Source organism: Euprymna scolopes, chromosome 46 (assembly GCF_053919585.1).
Source record: "Euprymna scolopes isolate OS-2025 chromosome 46, ASM5391958v1, whole genome shotgun sequence".
In the NCBI taxonomy this organism is placed as follows: domain Eukaryota; kingdom Metazoa; phylum Mollusca; class Cephalopoda; order Sepiida; family Sepiolidae; genus Euprymna; species Euprymna scolopes.
This window is the reverse complement of record NC_136527.1, coordinates 134,157,389-134,176,687: the sequence shown is the minus strand read 5'-3', so window position 1 is coordinate 134,176,687 and position 19,299 is coordinate 134,157,389.

Below are 19,299 nucleotides of genomic sequence, written 5' to 3'. Positions count from 1 at the left end.
GTTAGGGTTAGGATTCAGGTTAGGGTTGGGGTTAGGGTTAGCATCTTTTTTTTTAACTTCATTATTAATCTCCACTTGTATGAACAATAACCAATGATAAAATGTTATCTAGCATGATTAGTGTTTTGGTTGAGGTTAGGGTTAGAGTAAGGGTTAGGGTTAGGATTCAGGTTAGGGTTGGGGTTAGGGTTAGCATCTTTTTTTTTTAACTTCATTATTAATCTCCACTTGTATGAACAATAACCAATGATAAAATGTTATCTAGCATGATTAGTGTTTTGGTTGAGGTTAGGGTTAGAGTAAGGGTTAGGGTTAGGATTCAGGTTAGGGTTGGGGTGAGGGTTAGCATCTTTGTTTTTAACTTCATTATTAATCTCCACTTGTATGAACAATAACCAATGATAAAATGTTATCTAGCATGGTTAGTGTTTTGGTTGAGGTTAGGGTTAGAGTAAGGGTTAGGGTTAGGATTCAGGTTAGGGTTGGGGTTAGGGTTAGCATCTTTTTTTTTTACTTCATTATTAATCTCCACTTGTATGAACAATACCCAATGATAAAATGTTATCTAGCATGATTAGTGTTTTGGTTGAGGTTAGGGTTAGAGTAAGGGTTAGGGTTAGGATTCAGGTTAGGGTTGGGGTTAGGGTTAGCATCTTTTTTTTTTTAACTTCATTATTAATCTCCACTTGTATGAACAATAACCAATGATAAAATGTTATCTAGCATGGTTAGTGTTTTGGTTGAGGTTAGGGTTAGAGTAAGGGTTAGGGTTAGGATTCAGGTTAGGGTTGGGGTTAGGGTTAGCATCTTTTTTTTTTAACTTCATTATTAATCTCCACTTGTATGAACAATAACCAATGATAAAATGTTATCTAGCATGATTAGTGTTTTGGTTGAGGTTAAGGTTAGAGTAAGGGTTAGGGTTAGGATTCAGGTTAGGGTTGGGGTTAGGGTTAGCATCTTTTTTTTTTAACTTCATTATTAATCTCCACTGGTATGAACAATAACCAATGATAAAATGTTATCTAGCATGATTAGTGTTTTGGTTGAGGTTAGGGTTAGAGTAAGGGTTAGGGTTAGGATTCAGGTTAGGGTTGGGGGTAGGGTTAGCATCTTTTTTTTTTAACTTCATTATAAATCTCCACTTGTATGAACAATACCACATGATAAATCTGTATCAAGCATGATTAGTGTTTTGGTTGAGGTTAGGGTTAGAGTAAGGGTTAGGGTTAGGATTCAGGTGAGGGTTGGGGTTAGGGTTAGCATCTTTTTTTTTTTTACTTTATTATTAATCTCCACTTGTATGAACAATAACCAATGATAAAATGTTATCTAGCATGATTAGTGTTTTGGTTGAGGTTAGGGTTAGAGTAAGGGTTAGGGTTAGGATTCAGGTTAGGGTTGGGGTTAGGGTTAGCATCTTTTTTTTTTTACTTCATTATTAATCTCCACTTGTATGAACAATAACCAATGATAAAATGTTATCTAGCATGATTAGTGTTTTGGTTGAGGTTAGGGTTAGAGTAAGGGTTAGGGTTAGGATTCAGGTTAGGGTTGGGGTTAGGGTTAGCATCTTTTTTTTTTAACTTCATTATTAATCTCCACTTGTATGAACAATAACCAATGATAAAATGTTATCTAGTATGGTTAGTGTCTTGGTTGAGGTTAGGGTTAGAGTAAGGGTCAGGGTTAGGATTCAGGTTAGGGTTGGGGTTAGGGTTAGCATCTTTTTTTTTTTAACTTCATTATTAATCTCCACTTGTATGAACAATAACCAATGATAAAATGTTATCTAGCATGATTAGTGTTTTGGTTGAGGTTAGGGTTAGAGTAAGGGTTAGGGTTAGGATTCAGGTTAGGGTTGGGGTTAGGGTTAGCATCTTTTTTTTTTTACTTCATTAATTATCTCCACTTGTATGAACAATAAACAATGATAAAATGTTATCCAGCATGGTTAGTGTTTTGGTTGAGGTTAGGGTTAGGTAAGGGTTAGGGTTAGGATTCAGGTTAGGGTTGGGGTTAGGGTTAGCATCTTTTTTTTTTTACTTCATTATTAATCTCCACTTGTATGAACAATAACCAATGATAAAATGTTATCTAGCATGATTAGTGTTTTGGTTGAGGTTAGGGTTAGAGTAAGGGTTAGGGTTAGGATTCAGGTTAGGGTTGGGGTTAGGGTTAGCATCTTTTTTTTTTAACTTCATTATTAATCTCCACTTGTATGAACAATAACCAATGATAAAATGTTATCTAGCATGGTTAGTGTTTTGGTTGAGGTTAGGGTTAGAGTAAGGGTTAGGGTTAGGATTCAGGTTAGGGTTGGGGTTAGGGTTAGCATCTTTTTTTTTTACTTCATTATTAATCTCCACTTGTATGAACAATAACCAATGATAAAATATTATCTAGAATGATTAGTGTTTTGGTTGAGGTTAGGGTTAGAGTAAGGGTTAGGGTTAGGATTCAGGTTAGGGTTGGGGGTTAGGGTTAGCATCTTTTTTTTTTAACTTCATTATTAATCTCCACTTGTATGAACAATAACCAATGATAAAATGTTATCTAGCATGATTAGTGTTTTGGTTGAGGTTAGGGTTAGAGTAAGGGTTAGGGTTAGGATTCAGGTTAGGGTTGGGGGTAGGGTTAGCATCTTTTTTTTTTAACTTTATTATAAATCTCCACTTGTATGAACAATACCACATGATAAAACTGTATCAAGCATGATTAGTGTTTTGGTTGAGGTTAGGGTTAGAGTAAGGGTTAGGGTTAGGATTCAGGTTAGGGTTGGGGTTAGGGTTAGCATCTTTTTTTTTTAACTTCATTATTAATCTCCCCTTGTATGAACAATAACCAATGATAAAATGTTATCTAGCATGATTAGTGTTTTGGTTGAGGTTAGGGTTAGAGTAAGGGTTAGGGTTAGGATTCAGGTTAGGGTTGGGGTTAGGGTAAGCATCTTTTTTTTTTTACTTCATTATTAATCTCCACTTGTATGAACAATAACCAATGATAAAATGTTATCTAGCATGATTAGTGTTTTGGTTGAGGTTAGGGTTAGAGTAAGGGTTAGGGTTAGGATTCAGGTTAGGGTTGGGGTTAGGGTTAGCATCTTTTTTTTAACTTCATTATTAATCTCCACTTGTATGAACAATAACCAATGATAAAATGTTATCTAGCATGATTAGTGTTTTGGTTGAGGTTAGGGTTAGAGTAAGGGTAAGGGTTAGGATTCAGGTTAGGGTTGGGGGTAGGGTTAGCATCTTTTTGTTTTAACTTCATTATAAATCTCCACTTGTATGAACAATACCACATGATAAAACTGTATCAAGCATGATTAGTGTTTTGGTTGAGGTTAGGGTTAGAGTAAGGGTTAGGGTTAGGATTCAGGTTAGGGTTGGGGTTAGGGTTAGCATCTTTTTTTTTTAACTTCATTATTAATCTCCACTTGTATGAACAATAACCAATGATAAAATGTTATCTAGCATGGTTAGTGTTTTGGTTGAGGTTAGGGTTAGAGTAAGGGTTAGGGTTAGGATTCAGGTTAGGGTTGGGGTTAGGGTTAGCATCTTTTTTTTTTTACTTCATTATTAATCTCCACTTGTATGAACAATAACCAATGATAAAATGTTATCTAGCATGATTAGTGTTTTGGTTGAGGTTAGGGTTAGAGTAAGGGTTAGGGTTAGGATTCAGGTTAGGGTTGGGGTTAGGGTTAGCATCTTTTTTTTTTAACTTCATTATTAATCTCCACTGGTATGAACAATAACCAATGATAAAATGTTATCTAGCATGATTAGTGTTTTGGTTGAGGTTAGGGTTAGAGTAAGGGTTAGGGTTAGGATTCAGGTTAGGGTTGGGGTTAGGGTTAGCATCTTTTTTTTTTAACTTCATTATTAATCTCCACTTGTATGAACAATACCACATGATAAAACTGTATCAAGCATGATTAGTGTTTTGGTTGAGGTTAGGGTTAGAGTAAGGGTTAGGGTTCGGATTCAGGTTAGGGTTGGGGTTAGGGTTAGCATCTTTTTTTTTTAACTTCATTATTAATCTCCCCTTGTATGAACAATAACCAATGATAAAATGTTATCTAGCATGATTAGTGTTTTGGTTGAGGTTAGGGTTAGAGTAAGGGTTAGGGTTAGGATTCAGGTTAGGGTTGGGGTTAGGGTTAGCATCTTTTTTTTTTTACTTCATTATTAATCTCCACTTGTATGAACAATAACCAATGATGAAATGTTATCTAGCATGATTAGTGTTTTGGTTGAGGTTAGGGTTAGGTAAGGGTTAGGGTTAGGATTCAGGTTAGGGTTGGGGTTAGGGTTAGCATCTTTTTTTTTTACTTCATTATTAATCTCCACTTGTATGAACAATAACCAATGATAAAATATTATCTAGAATGATTAGTGTTTTGGTTGAGGTTAGGGTTAGAGTAAGGGTTAGGGTTAGGATTCAGGTTAGGGTTGGGGGTTAGGGTTAGCATCTTTTTTTTTTAACTTCATTATTAATCTCCACTTGTATGAACAATAACCAATGATAAAATGTTATCTAGCATGATTAGTGTTTTGGTTGAGGTTAGGGTTAGAGTAAGGGTTAGGGTTAGGATTCAGGTTAGGGTTGGGGGTAGGGTTAGCATCTTTTTTTTTTAACTTTATTATAAATCTCCACTTGTATGAACAATACCACATGATAAAACTGTATCAAGCATGATTAGTGTTTTGGTTGAGGTTAGGGTTAGAGTAAGGGTTAGGGTTAGGATTCAGGTTAGGGTTGGGGTTAGGGTTAGCATCTTTTTTTTTTAACTTCATTATTAATCTCCCCTTGTATGAACAATAACCAATGATAAAATGTTATCTAGCATGATTAGTGTTTTGGTTGAGGTTAGGGTTAGAGTAAGGGTTAGGGTTAGGATTCAGGTTAGGGTTGGGGTTAGGGTAAGCATCTTTTTTTTTTTACTTCATTATTAATCTCCACTTGTATGAACAATAACCAATGATAAAATGTTATCTAGCATGATTAGTGTTTTGGTTGAGGTTAGGGTTAGAGTAAGGGTTAGGGTTAGGATTCAGGTTAGGGTTGGGGTTAGGGTTAGCATCTTTTTTTTAACTTCATTATTAATCTCCACTTGTATGAACAATAACCAATGATAAAATGTTATCTAGCATGATTAGTGTTTTGGTTGAGGTTAGGGTTAGAGTAAGGGTAAGGGTTAGGATTCAGGTTAGGGTTGGGGGTAGGGTTAGCATCTTTTTGTTTTAACTTCATTATAAATCTCCACTTGTATGAACAATACCACATGATAAAACTGTATCAAGCATGATTAGTGTTTTGGTTGAGGTTAGGGTTAGAGTAAGGGTTAGGGTTAGGATTCAGGTTAGGGTTGGGGTTAGGGTTAGCATCTTTTTTTTTTACTTCATTATTAATCTCCACTTGTATGAACAATAACCAATGATAAAATGTTATCTAGCATGGTTAGTGTTTTGGTTGAGGTTAGGGTTAGAGTAAGGGTTAGGGTTAGGATTCAGGTTAGGGTTGGGGTTAGGGTTAGCATCTTTTTTTTTTTACTTCATTATTAATCTCCACTTGTATGAACAATAACCAATGATAAAATGTTATCTAGCATGATTAGTGTTTTGGTTGAGGTTAGGGTTAGAGTAAGGGTTAGGGTTAGGATTCAGGTTAGGGTTGGGGTTAGGGTTAGCATCTTTTTTTTTTAACTTCATTATTAATCTCCACTGGTATGAACAATAACCAATGATAAAATGTTATCTAGCATGATTAGTGTTTTGGTTGAGGTTAGGGTTAGAGTAAGGGTTAGGGTTAGGATTCAGGTTAGGGTTGGGGTTAGGGTTAGCATCTTTTTTTTTTAACTTCATTATTAATCTCCACTTGTATGAACAATACCACATGATAAAACTGTATCAAGCATGATTAGTGTTTTGGTTGAGGTTAGGGTTAGAGTAAGGGTTAGGGTTCGGATTCAGGTTAGGGTTGGGGTTAGGGTTAGCATCTTTTTTTTTTAACTTCATTATTAATCTCCCCTTGTATGAACAATAACCAATGATAAAATGTTATCTAGCATGATTAGTGTTTTGGTTGAGGTTAGGGTTAGAGTAAGGGTTAGGGTTAGGATTCAGGTTAGGGTTGGGGTTAGGGTTAGCATCTTTTTTTTTTTACTTCATTATTAATCTCCACTTGTATGAACAATAACCAATGATGAAATGTTATCTAGCATGATTAGTGTTTTGGTTGAGGTTAGGGTTAGAGTAAGGGTTAGGGTTAGGATTCAGGTTAGGGTTGGGGTTAGGGTTAGCATCTTTTTTTTAACTTCATTATTAATCTCCACTTGTATGAACAATAACCAATGATAAAATGTTATCTAGCATGGTTAGTGTCTTGGTTGAGGTTAGGGTTAGAGTAAGGGTCAGGGTTAGGATTCAGGTTAGGGTTGGGGTTAGGGTTAGCATCTTTTTTTTTTAACTTCATTATTAATCTCCACTTGTATGAACAATAACCAATGATAAAATGTTATCTAGCATGATTAGTGTTTTGGTTGAGGTTAGGGTTAGAGTAAGGGTTAGGGTTAGGATTCAGGTTAGGGTTGGGGTTAGGGTTAGCATCTTTTTTTTTTTACTTCATTAATTATCTCCACTTATATGAACAATAAACAATGATAAAATGTTATCTAGCATGGTTAGTGTTTTGGTTGAGGTTAGGGTTAGAGTAAGGGTTAGGGTTAGGATTCAGGTTAGGGTTGGGGTTAGGGTTAGCATCTTTTTTTTTTTACTTCATTATTAATCTCCACTTGTATGAACAATAACCAATGATAAAATGTTATCTAGCATGATTAGTGTTTTGGTTGAGGTTAGGGTTAGAGTAAGGGTTAGGGTTAGGATTCAGGTTAGGGTTGGGGTTAGGGTTAGCATCTTTTTTTTTTAACTTCATTATTAATCTCCACTTGTATGAACAATAACCAATGATAAAATGTTATCTAGCATGGTTAGTGTTTTGGTTGAGGTTAGGGTTAGAGTAAGGGTTAGGGTTAGGATTCAGGTTAGGGTTGGGGTTAGGGTTAGCATCTTTTTTTTTTACTTCATTATTAATCTCCACTTGTATGAACAATAACCAATGATAAAATGTTATCTAGCATGATTAGTGTTTTGGTTGAGGTTAGGGTTAGAGTAAGGGTTAGGGTTAGGATTCAGGTTAGGGTTGGGGGTTAGGGTTAGCATCTTTTTTTTTTAACTTCATTATTAATCTCCACTTGTATGAACAATAACCAATGATAAAATGTTATCTAGCATGATTAGTGTTTTGGTTGAGGTTAGGGTTAGAGTAAGGGTTAGGGTTAGGATTCAGGTTAGGGTTGGGGGTAGGGTTAGCATCTTTTTTTTTTAACTTTATTATAAATCTCCACTTGTATGAACAATACCACATGATAAAACTGTATCAAGCATGATTAGTGTTTTGGTTGAGGTTAGGGTTAGAGTAAGGGTTAGGGTTAGGATTCAGGTTAGGGTTGGGGTTAGGGTTAGCATCTTTTTTTTTTTACTTCATTATTAATCTCCACTTGTATGAACAATAACCAATGATAAAATGTTATCTAGCATGATTAGCGTTTTGGTTGAGGTTAGAGTTAGAGTAAGGATTAGGGTTAGGATTCAGGTTAGGGTTGGGGTTAGGGTTAGCATCTTTTTTTTTTAACTTCATTATTAATCTCCACTGGTATGAACAATAACCAATGATAAAATGTTATCTAGCATGATTAGTGTTTTGGTTGAGGTTAGGGTTAGAGTAAGGGTTAGGGTTAGGATTCAGGTTAGGGTTGGGGTTAGGGTTAGCATCTTTTTTTTTTAACTTCATTATTAATCTCCACTTGTATGAACAATAACCAATGATAAAATGTTATCTAGCATGATTAGTGTTTTGGTTGAGGTTAGGGTTAGAGTAAGGGTTAGGGTTAGGATTCAGGTTAGGGTTGGGGTTAGGGTTACCATCTTTTTCTTTTAACTTCATTATTAATCTCCACTTGTATGAACAATACCACATGATAAAACTGTATCAAGCATGATTAGTGTTTTGGTTGAGGTTAGGGTTAGAGTAAGGGTTAGGGTTAGGATTCAGGTTAGGGTTGGGGTTAGGGTTAGCATCTTTTTTTTTTAACTTCATTATTAATCTCCCCTTGTATGAACAATAACCAATGATAAAATGTTATCTAGCATGATTAGTGTTTTGGTTGAGGTTAGGGTTAGAGTAAGGGTTAGGGTTAGGATTCAGGTTAGGGTTGGGGTTAGGGTAAGCATCTTTTTTTTTTTACTTCATTATTAATCTCCACTTGTATGAACAATAACCAATGATAAAATGTTATCTAGCATGATTAGTGTTTTGGTTGAGGTTAGGGTTAGAGTAAGGGTTAGGGTTAGGATTCAGGTTAGGGTTGGGGTTAGGGTTAGCATCTTTTTTTTTTACTTCATTATTAATCTCCACTTGTATGAACAATAACCAATGATAAAATGTTATCTAGCATGATTAGTGTTTTGGTTGAGGTTAGGGTTAGAGTAAGGGTAAGGGTTAGGATTCAGGTTAGGGTTGGGGGTAGGGTTAGCATCTTTTTGTTTTAACTTCATTATAAATCTCCACTTGTATGAACAATACCACATGATAAAACTGTATCAAGCATGATTAGTGTTTTGGTTGAGGTTAGGGTTAGAGTAAGGGTTAGGGTTAGGATTCAGGTTAGGGTTGGGGTTAGGGTTAGCATCTTTTTTTTTTTACTTCATTATTAATCTCCACTTGTATGAACAATAACCAATGATAAAATGTTATCTAGCATGATTAGTGTTTTGGTTGAGGTTAGGGTTAGAGTAAGGGTTAGGGTTAGGATTCAGGTTAGGGTTGGGGTTAGGGTTAGCATCTTTTTTTTTTAACTTCATTATTAATCTCCACTTGTATGAACAATAACCAATGATAAAATGTTATCTAGCATGATTAGTGTTTTGGTTGAGGTTAGGGTTAGAGTAAGGGTTAGGGTTAGGATTCAGGTTAGGGTTGGGGTTAGGGTTAGCATCTTTTTTTTTTAACTTCATTATTAATCTCCACTTGTATGAACAATACCACATGATAAAACTGTATCAAGCATGATTAGTGTTTTGGTTGAGGTTAGGGTTAGAGTAAGGGTTAGGGTTAGGATTCAGGTTATGGTTGGGGTTAGGGTTAGCATCTTTTTTTTTTAACTTCATTATTAATCTCCCCTTGTATGAACAATAACCAATGATAAAATGTTATCTAGCATGATTAGTGTTTTGGTTGAGGTTAGGGTTAGAGTAAGGGTTAGGGTTAGGATTCAGGTTAGGGTTGGGGTTAGGGTTAGCATCTTTTTTTTTTACTTCATTATTAATCTCCACTTGTATGAACAATAACCAATGATGAAATGTTATCTAGCATGATTAGTGTTTTGGTTGAGGTTAGGGTTAGAGTAAGGGTTAGGGTTAGGATTCAGGTTAGGGTTGGGGTAAGGGTTAGCATCTTTTTTTTAACTTCATTATTAATCTCCACTTGTATGAACAATAACCAATGATAAAATGTTATCTAGCATGATTAGTGTTTTGGTTGAGGTTAGGGTTAGAGTAAGGGTTAGGGTTAGGATTCAGGTTAGGGTTGGGGTTAGGGTTAGCATCTTTTTTTTTTTACTTCATTATTAATCTCCACTTGTATGAACAATAACCAATGATAAAATGTTATCTAGCATGATTAGTGTTTTGGTTGAGGTTAGGGTTAGAGTAAGGGTTAGGGTTAGGATTCAGGTTAGGGTTGGGGTTAGGGTTAGCATCCTTTTTTTTTAACTTCATTATTAATCTCCACTTGTATGAACAATAACCAATGATAAAATGTTATCTAGCATGGTTAGTGTTTTGGTTGAGGTTAGGGTTAGAGTAAGGGTTAGGGTTAGGATTCAGGTTAGGGTTGGGGTTAGGGTTAGCATCTTTTTTTTTTAACTTCATTATTAATCTCCACTTGTATGAACAATAACCAATGATAAAATGTTATCTAGCATGATTAGTGTTTTGGTTGAGGTTAGGGTTAGAGTAAGGGTTAGGGTTAGGATTCAGGTTAGGGTTGGGGTTAGGGTTAGCATCTTTTTTTTTAACTTCATTATTAATCTCCACTTGTATGAACAATAACCAATGATAAAATGTTATCTAGCATGGTTAGTGTTGTGGTTGAGGTTAGGGTTAGAGTAAGGGTTAGGGTTAGGATTCAGGTTAGGGTTGGGGTTAGGGTTAGCATCTTTTTTTTTTAACTTAATTATTAATCTCCACTTCTATGAACAATAACCAATGATAAAACTGTATCAAGCATGATTAGTGTTTTGGTTGAGGTTAGGGTTAGAGTAAGGGTTAGGGTTAGGATTCAGGTTAGGGTTGGGGTTAGGGTTAGCATCTTTTTTTTTTAACTTCATTATTAATCTCCACTTGTATGAACAATAACCAATGATAAAATGTTATCTAGCATGATTAGTGTTTTGGTTGAGGTTAGGGTTAGAGTAAGGGTTAGGGTTAGGATTCAGGTTAGGGTTGGGGTTAGGGTGAGCATCTTTTTTTTGTAACTTCATTATTAATCTCCACTGGTATGAACAATAACCAATGATAAAATGTTATCTAGCATGATTAGTGTTTTGGTTGAGGTTAGGGTTAGAGTAAGGGTTAGGGTTAGGATTCAGGTTAGGGTTGGTGGTAGGGTTAGCATCTTTTTTTTTTAACTTCATTATAAATCTCCACTTGTATGAACAATACCACATGATAAAACTGTATCAAGCATGATTAGTGTTTTGGTTGAGGTTAGGGTTAGAGTAAGGGTTAGGGTTAGGATTCAGGTTAGGGTTGGGGTTAGGGTTAGCATCTTTTTTTTTAACTTCATTATTAATCTCCACTTGTATGAACAATAACCAATGATAAAATGTTATCTCGCATGATTAGTGTTTTGGTTGAGGTTAGGGTTAGAGTAAGGGTTAGGGTTAGGATTCAGGTTAGGGTTGGGGTTAGGGTTAGCATCTTTTTTTTTACTTCATTATTAATCTCCACTTGTATGAACAATAACCAATGATAAAATGTTATCTCGCATGATTAGTGTTTTGGTTGAGGTTAGGGTTAGAGTAAGGGTTAGGGTTAGGATTCAGGTTAGGGTTGGGGTTAGGGTTAGCATCTTTTTTTTTACTTCATTATTAATCTCCACTTGTATGAACAATAACCAATGATAAAATGTTATCTCGCATGATTAGTGTTTTGGTTGAGGTTAGGGTTAGAGTAAGGGTTAGGGTTAGGATTCAGGTTAGGGTTGGGGTTAGGGTTAGCATCTTTTTTTTTTTACTTCATTATTAATCTCCACTTGTATGAACAATAACCAATGATAAAATGTTATCTAGCATGATTAGTGTTTTGGTTGAGGTTAGGGTTAGAGTAAGGGTTAGGGTTAGGATTCAGGTTAGGGTTGGGGTTAGGGTTAGCATCTTTTTTTTTTAACTTCATTATTAATCTCCACTTGTATGAACAATACCACAGGATAAAACTGTATCAAGCATGATTAGTGTTTTGGTTGAGGTTAGGGTTAGAGTAAGGGTTAGGGTTAGGATTCAGGTTAGGGTTGGGGTTAGGGTTAGCATCTTTTTTTTTACTTCATTATTAATCTCCACTTGTATGAACAATAACCAATGATAAAATGTTATCTCGCATGATTAGTGTTTTGGTTGAGGTTAGGGTTAGAGTAAGGGTTAGGGTTAGGATTCAGGTTAGGGTTGGGGTTAGGGTTAGCATCTTTTTTTTTTTACTTCATTATTAATCTCCACTTGTATGAACAATAACCAATGATAAAATGTTATCTAGCATGATTAGTGTTTTGGTTGAGGTTAGGGTTAGAGTAAGGGTTAGGGTTAGGATTCAGGTTAGGGTTGGGGTTAGGGTTAGCATCTTTTTTTTTTAACTTCATTATTAATCTCCACTTGTATGAACAATACCACAGGATAAAACTGTATCAAGCATGATTAGTGTTTTGGTTGAGGTTAGGGTTAGAGTAAGGGTTAGGGTTAGGATTCAGGTTAGGGTTGGGGTTAGGGTTAGCATCTTTTTTTTGTAACTTCATTATTAATCTCCACTGGTATGAACAATAACCAATGATAAAATGTTATCTAGCATGATTAGTGTTTTGGTTGAGGTTAGGGTTAGAGTAAGGGTTAGGGTTAGGATTCAGGTTAGGGTTGGTGGTAGGGTTAGCATCTTTTTTTTTTAACTTCATTATAAATCTCCACTTGTATGAACAATACCACATGATAAAACTGTATCAAGCATGATTAGTGTTTTGGTTGAGGTTAGGGTTAGAGTAAGGGTTAGGGTTAGGATTCAGGTTAGGGTTGGGGTTAGGGTTAGCATCTTTTTTTTTAACTTCATTATTAATCTCCACTTGTATGAACAATAACCAATGATAAAATGTTATCTCGCATGATTAGTGTTTTGGTTGAGGTTAGGGTTAGAGTAAGGGTTAGGGTTAGGATTCAGGTTAGGGTTGGGGTTAGGGTTAGCATCTTTTTTTTTACTTCATTATTAATCTCCACTTGTATGAACAATAACCAATGATAAAATGTTATCTCGCATGATTAGTGTTTTGGTTGAGGTTAGGGTTAGAGTAAGGGTTAGGGTTAGGATTCAGGTTAGGGTTGGGGTTAGGGTTAGCATCTTTTTTTTTTTACTTCATTATTAATCTCCACTTGTATGAACAATAACCAATGATAAAATGTTATCTAGCATGATTAGTGTTTTGGTTGAGGTTAGGGTTAGAGTAAGGGTTAGGGTTAAGATTCAGGTTAGGGTTGGGGTTAGGGTTAGCATCTTTTTTTTTAACTTCATTATTAATCTCCACTTGTATGAACAATAACCAATGATAAAATGTTATCTAGCATGGTTAGTGTCTTGGTTGAGGTTAGGGTTAGAGTAAGGGTCAGGGTTAGGATTCAGGTTAGGGTTGGGGTTAGGGTTAGCATCTTTTTTTTTTAACTTCATTATTAATCTCCACTTGTATGAACAATAACCAATGATAAAATGTTATCTAGCATGATTAGTGTTTTGGTTGAGGTTAGGGTTAGAGTAAGGGTTAGGGTTAGGATTCAGGTTAGGGTTGGGGTTAGGGTTAGCATCTTTTTTTTTTAACTTCATTAATTATCTCCACTTGTATGAACAATAACCAATGATAAAATGTTATCTAGCATGGTTAGTGTTTTGGTTGAGGTTAGGGTTAGAGTAAGGGTTAGGGTTAGGATTCAGGTTAGGGTTGGGGTTAGGGTTAGCATCTTTTTTTTTTAACTTCATTATTAATCTCCACTTGTATGAACAATAACCAATGATAAAATGTTATCTAGCATGATTAGTGTTTTGGTTGAGGTTAGGGTTAGAGTAAGGGTTAGGGTTAGGATTCAGGTTAGGGTTGGGGTTAGGGTTAGCATCTTTTTTTTGTAACTTCATTATTAATCTCCACTGGTATGAACAATAACCAATGATAAAATGTTATCTAGCATGATTAGTGTTTTGGTTGAGGTTAGGGTTAGAGTAAGGGTTAGGGTTAGGATTCAGGTTAGGGTTGGGGGTAGGGTTAGCATCTTTTTTTTTTAACTTCATTATAAATCTCCACTTGTATGAACAATACCACATGATAAAACTGTATCAAGCATGATTAGTGTTTTGGTTGAGGTTAGGGTTAGAGTAAGGGTTAGGGTTAGGATTCAGGTTAGGGTTGGGGTTAGGGTTAGCATCTTTTTTTTTAACTTCATTATTAATCTCCACTTGTATGAACAATAACCAATGATAAAATGTTATCTCGCATGATTAGTGTTTTGGTTGAGGTTAGGGTTAGAGTAAGGGTTAGGGTTAGGATTCAGGTTAGGGTTGGGGTTAGGGTTAGCATCTTTTTTTTTTTACTTCATTATTAATCTCCACTTGTATGAACAATAACCAATGATAAAATGTTATCTAGCATGATTAGTGTTTTGGTTGAGGTTAGGGTTAGAGTAAGGGTTAGGGTTAGGATTCAGGTTAGGGTTGGGGTTAGGGTTAGCATCTTTTTTTTTAACTTCATTATTAATCTCCACTTGTATGAACAATAACCAATGATAAAATGTTATCTAGCATGGTTAGTGTCTTGGTTGAGGTTAGGGTTAGAGTAAGGGTCAGGGTTAGGATTCAGGTTAGGGTTGGGGTTAGGGTTAGCATCTTTTTTTTTTAACTTCATTATTAATCTCCACTTGTATGAACAATAACCAATGATAAAATGTTATCTAGCATGATTAGTGTTTTGGTTGAGGTTAGGGTTAGAGTAAGGGTTAGGGTTAGGATTCAGGTTAGGGTTGGGGTTAGGGTTAGCATCTTTTTTTTTTAACTTCATTAATTATCTCCACTTGTATGAACAATAACCAATGATAAAATGTTATCTAGCATGGTTAGTGTTTTGGTTGAGGTTAGGGTTAGAGTAAGGGTTAGGGTTAGGATTCAGGTTAGAGTTGGGGTTAGGGTTAGCATCTTTTTTTTTTTACTTCATTATTAATCTCCACTTGTATGAACAATAACCAATGATAAAATGTTATCTAGCATGATTAGTGTTTTGGTTGAGGTTAGGGTTAGAGTAAGGGTTAGGGTTAGGATTCAGGTTAGGGTTGGGGTTAGGGTTAGCATCTTTTTTTTTTAACTTCATTATTAATCTCCACTTGTATGAACAATAACCAATGATACAATGTTATCTAGCATGGTTAGTGTTTTGGTTGAGGTTAGGGTTAGAGTAAGGGTTAGGGTTAGGATTCAGGTTAGGGTTGGGGTTAGGGTTAGCATCTTTTTTTTTTACTTCATTATTAATCTCCACTTGTATGAACAATAACCAATGATAAAATGTTATCTAGCATGATTAGTGTTTTGGTTGAGGTTAGGGTTAGAGTAAGGGTTAGGGTTAGGATTCAGGTTAGGGTTGGGGTTAGGGTTAGCATCTTTTTTTTTTAACTTCATTATTAATCTCCACTTGTATGAACAATACCACAGGATAAAACTGTATCAAGCATGATTAGTGTTTTGGTTGAGGTTAGGGTTAGAGTAAGGGTTAGGGTTAGGATTCAGGTTAGGGTTGGGGTTAGGGTTAGCATCTTTTTTTTTTAACTTCATTATTAATCTCCACTTGTATGAACAATAACCAATGATAAAATGTTATCTAGCATGATTATTTTTTTGGTTGAGGTTAGGGTTTGAGTAAGGGTTAGGGTTAGGATTCAGGTTAGGGTTGGGGTTAGGGTTAGTATCTTTTTTGTTTAACTTCATTATTAATCTCCACTTGTATGAACAATAACCAATGATAAAATGTTATCTAGCATGATTAGTGTTTTGGTTGAGGTTAGGGTTAGAGTAAGGGTTAGGGTTAGGATTCAGGTTAGGGTTGGGGTTAGGGTTAGCATCTTTTTTTTTTAACTTCATTATTAATCTCCACTTGTATGAACAATAACCAATGATAAAATGTTATCTAGCATGATTAGTGTTTTGGTTGAGGTTAGGGTTAGAGTAAGGGTTAGGGTTAGGATTCAGGTTAGGGTTGGGGTTAGGGTTAGCATCTTTTTTTTTTAACTTCATTATTAATCTCCACTTGTATGAACAATAACCAATGATAAAATGTTATCTAGCATGATTAGTGTTTTGGTTGAGGTTAGGGTTAGAGTAAGGGTTAGGGTTAGGATTCAGGTTAGGGTTGGGGGTTAGGGTTAGCATCTTTTTTTTTTAACTTCATTATTAATCTCCACTTGTATGAACAATAACCAATGATAAAATGTTATCTAGCATGATTAGTGTTTTGGTTGAGGTTAGGGTTAGAGTAAGGGTTAGGGTTAGGAGTCAGGTTAGGGTTGGGGTTAGGGTTAGCATCTTTTTTTTTTAACTTCATTATTAATCTCCACTTGTATGAACAATAACCAATGATAAAATGTTATCTAGCATGATTAGCGTTTTGGTTGAGGTTAGGGTTAGAGTAAGGGTTAGGGTTAGGATTCAGGTTAGGGTTGGGGTTAGGGTTAGCATCTTTTTTTTTTAACTTCATTATTAATCTCCACTTTTATGAACAATAACCAATGATAAAATGTTATCTAGCATGATTAGTGTTTTGGTTGAGGTTAGGGTTAGAGTAAGGGTTAGGGTTAGGATTCAGGTTAGGGTTGGGGTTAGGGTTAGCATCTTTTTTTTTTAACTTCATTATTAATCTCCACTTGTATGAACAATAACCAATGATAAAATGTTATCTAGCATGGTTAGTGTTTTGGTTGAGGTTAGGGTTAGAGTAAGGGTTAGGGTTAGGATTCAGGTTAGGGTTGGGGTTAGGGTTAGCATCTTTTTTTTTTAACTTCATTATTAATCTCCACTTGTATGAACAATAACCAATGATAAAATGTTATCTAGCATGATTAGTGTTTTGGTTGAGGTTAGGGTTAGAGTAAGGGTTAGGGTTAGGATTCAGGTTAGGGTTGGGGGTAGGGTTAGCATCTTTTTTTTTTAACTTCATTATAAATCTCCACTTGTATGAACAATACCACATGATAAAACTGTATCAAGCATGATTAGTGTTTTGGTTGAGGTTAGGGTTAGAGTAAGGGTTAGGGTTAGGATTCAGGTTAGGGTTGGGGTTAGGGTTAGCATCTTTTTTTTTTAACTTCATTATTAATCTCCACTTGTATGAACAATAACCAATGATAAAATGTTATCTAGCATGATTAGTGTTTTGGTTGAGGTTAGGGTTAGAGTAAGGGTTAGGGTTAGGATTCAGGTTAGGGTTGGGGTTAGGGTTAGCATCTTTTTTTTTTTACTTCATTATTAATCTCCACTTTTATGAACAATAACCAATGATAAAATGTTATCTAGCATGATTAGTGTTTTGGTTGAGGTTAGGGTTAGAGTAAGGGTTAGGGTTAGGATTCAGGTTAGGGTTGGGGTTAGGGTTAGCATCTTTTTTTTTAACTTCATTATTAATCTCCACTTGTATGAACAATAACCAATGATAAAATGTTATCTAGCATGGTTAGTGTCTTGGTTGAGGTTAGGGTTAGAGTAATGGTCAGGGTTAGGATTCAGGTTAGGGTTGGGGTTAGGGTTAGCATCTTTTTTTTTTAACTTCATTATTAATCTCCACTTGTATGAACAATAACCAATGATAAAATGTTATCTAGCATGATTAGTGTTTTGGTTGAGGTTAGGGTTAGAGTAAGGGTTAGGGTTAGGATTCAGGTTAGGGTTGGGGTTAGGGTTAGCATCTTTTTTTTTTAACTTCATTATTAATCTCCACTTGTATGAACAATAACCAATGATAAAATGTTATCTAGCATGATTAGTTTTTTGGTTGAGGTTAGGGTTAGAGTAAGGGTTAGGGTTAGGATTCAGGTTAGGGTTGGGGTTAGGGTTAGCATCTTTTTTGTTTAACTTCATTATTAATCTCCACTTGTATGAACAATAACCAATGATAAAATGTTATCTAGCATGATTAGTGTTTTGCTTGAGGTTAGGGTTAGAGTAAGGGTTAGGGTTAGGATTCAGGTTAGGGTTGGGGTTAGGGTTAGCATCTTTTTTTTTTAACTTCATTATTAATCTCCACTTGTATGAACAATAATCAATGATAAAATGTTATCTAGCATGATTAGTGTTTTGGTTGAGGTTAGGGTTAGAGTAAGGGTTAGGGTTAGGATTCAGGTTAGGGTTGGGGTTAGGGTTAGCATCTTTTTTTTTTAACTTCATTATTAATCTCCACTTGTATGAACAATAACCAATGATAAAATGTTATCTAGCATGATTAGTGTTTTGGTTGAGGTTAGGGTTAGAGTAAGGGTTAGGGTTAGGATTCAGGTTAGGGTTGGGGTTAGGGTTAGCATCTTTTTTTTTAACTTCATTATTAATCTCCACTTGTATGAACAATACCACAGGATAAAACTGTATCAAGCATGATTAGTGTTTTGGTTGAGGTTAGGGTTAGAGTAAGGGTTAGGGTTAGGATTCAGGTTAGGGTTGGGGTTAGGGTTAGCATCTTTTTTTTTTAACTTCATTATTAATCTCCACTTGTATGAACAATAACCAATGATAAAATGTTATCTAGCATGATTAGTTTTTTGGTTGAGGTTAGGGTTAGAGTAAGGGTTAGGGTTAGGATTCAGGTTAGGGTTGGGGTTAGGGTTAGCATCTTTTTTTTTTAACTTCATTATTAATCTCCACTTGTATGAACAATAACCAATGATAAAATGTTATCTAGCATGATTAGTGTTTTGGTTGAGGTTAGGGTTAGAGTAAGGGTTAGGGTTAGGATTCAGGTTAGGGTTGGGGTTAGGGTTAGCATCTTTTTTTTTTAACTTCATTATTAATCTCCACTTGTATGAACAATAACCAATGATAAAATGTTATCTAGCATGATTAGTGTTTTGGTTGAGGTTAGGGTTAGAGTAAGGGTTAGGGTTAGGATTCAGGTTAGGGTTGGGGTTAGGGTTAGCATCTTTTTTTTTTAACTTCATTATTAATCTCCACTTGTATGAACAATAACCAATGATAAAATGTTATCTAGCATGGTTAGTGTTTTGGTTGAGGTTAGGGTTAGAGTAAGGGTTAGGGTTAGGATTCAGGTTAGGGTTGGGGTTAGGGTTAGCATCTTTTTTTTTTAACTTCATTATTAATCTCCACTTGTATGAACAATAACCAATGATAAAATGTTATCTAGCATGATTAGTGTTTTGGTTGAGGTTAGGGTTAGAGTAAGGGTTAGGGTTAGGATTCAGGTTAGGGTTGGGGTTAGGGTTAGCATCTTTTTTTTTTAACTTCATTATTAATCTCCACTGGTATGAACAATAACCAATGATAAAATGTTATCTAGCATGATTAGTGTTTTGGTTGAGGTTAGGGTTAGAGTAAGGGTTAGGGTTAGGATTCAGGTTAGGGTTGGGGGTAGGGTTAGCATCTTTTTTTTTTAACTTCATTATAAATCTCAACTTGTATGAACAATACCACATGATAAAACTGTATCAAGCATGATTAGTGTTTTGGTTGAGGTTAGGGTTAGAGTAAGGGTAAGGGTTAGGATTCGGGTTAGGGTTGGGGTTAGGGTTAGCATCTTTTTTTTTTAACTTCATTATTAATCTCAACTTGTATGAACAATAACCAATGATAAAATGTTATCTAGCATGATTAGTGTTTTGGTTGAGGTTAGGGTTAGAGTAAGGGTTAGGGTTAGGATTCAGGTTAGGGTTGGGGTTAGGGTTAGCATCTTTTT